A 1,388-nucleotide genomic window follows, 5' to 3' on the forward strand; every position below is an offset into this window, starting at 1 on the left:
TATAACGATGTTTGGTCCGGCTGGTGCCTCTTCTTAATAATCTTGAGGCAGGGAGGAAACCCGTCTCCTTTCAAAAAATAAATAAATATGTGTCAGCTATAATGGGCATCATGGTCTTTGAACTGCAAATGCAAAGGGAGATCTTTTGCTACATTTGGCTCAGCCACTGATGCAACAGAGTATGACATCTCTCCCCGAAAGTCCCCTTGTACTCCCGAGCTCATTTGAGCTCGGGGTGAACAGTAAATTCTGAAAAAAAATGTTTGTTCTTTACAATTTTGGAATTTTTTTGTTGCAAATTTTCATCCATAAAAAACATTCGTGGAACTCATGAAAAAAGAAACAAAAACAACACTAGCATTTTTGGAGTGTCTATTTTGTTTTTTTACCATGACTTCCACAAATGTTATTTCGGGATGAAAATTTTCGAACACTGACAACATTGTTTTGTAAAAACAAAATCTGTAACTATGAAAAATAATGTCTGCAAAATGCCTTCTAAACAAAATGTTGGGCTAGTGAGTCTGGCGGAACGACCAAATAGAGCGAGCATGTCGGGCATTGCCTTTAAAAAAAGGAAATGCTTTTAATCAGTAGTCTAATCAGAAGCATTTGACTGCGGTCGATTCTAGTTGAATCGCACGGCTCCGACGTTACATATTTATTAGCAAAATATTCGTCAAACTGATCGATTCCAGTCGATCAGAAGCTTCCACCTTACAGTTGTAATGTGCCCATTTGCATCTTTTCCATGCTTCTTACAGTGTCGCTTCTATATTACAATCATTTTTTTTCGTCGGTACAAAGAAATGCTTCCGTTGATCAACATATATGATCGGTTTAGTTTGTATATCAGCGACACAAAATATGCATCCCCATGTTGATAGCTAGTTGGTTTGTTATCCATTATCAATGATATATGCATCATACAAAGATATGTAATGTCGGGTTCCTCAGCTTCATGCTTCCTACATTTTGCCATACTATGTCTTAACAGATATTTCTATTGTTTTGCATTATTGTAACTTAAACACTGGCCTTCTGCTTCTTGGTTTTCCTTGGCTAAGTTGCATAATTACATCCATGCTTCTACCTTTATGTCCTTGTTGTTCCATTCTTCTGAGGTATTCTAGTTTGAACATTTCCCCATGCTTCTAGTTTCATCACATACTCCAGTATATCTTGTGCATGCTTTGCATCATTCCTTTCCTGGCTACCTCATTTCCTCGTTGCCATTGTGTGGTTAACCAGTTAAGTTATTATCTCCCATTGTACTTAATTATTTTCACTGATCGTATGTTATCAGTTGTTCTGGCAATTCTCATATTATTATCTTTACTAGAGCGTACTACAATTTATATATTTAATTGATAACGAAAGCAATTTAT

The sequence above is a fragment of the Triticum dicoccoides genome, unplaced genomic scaffold (genome assembly GCF_002162155.2).
Source record: "Triticum dicoccoides isolate Atlit2015 ecotype Zavitan unplaced genomic scaffold, WEW_v2.0 scaffold41659, whole genome shotgun sequence".
Classification (NCBI taxonomy): domain Eukaryota; kingdom Viridiplantae; phylum Streptophyta; class Magnoliopsida; order Poales; family Poaceae; genus Triticum; species Triticum dicoccoides.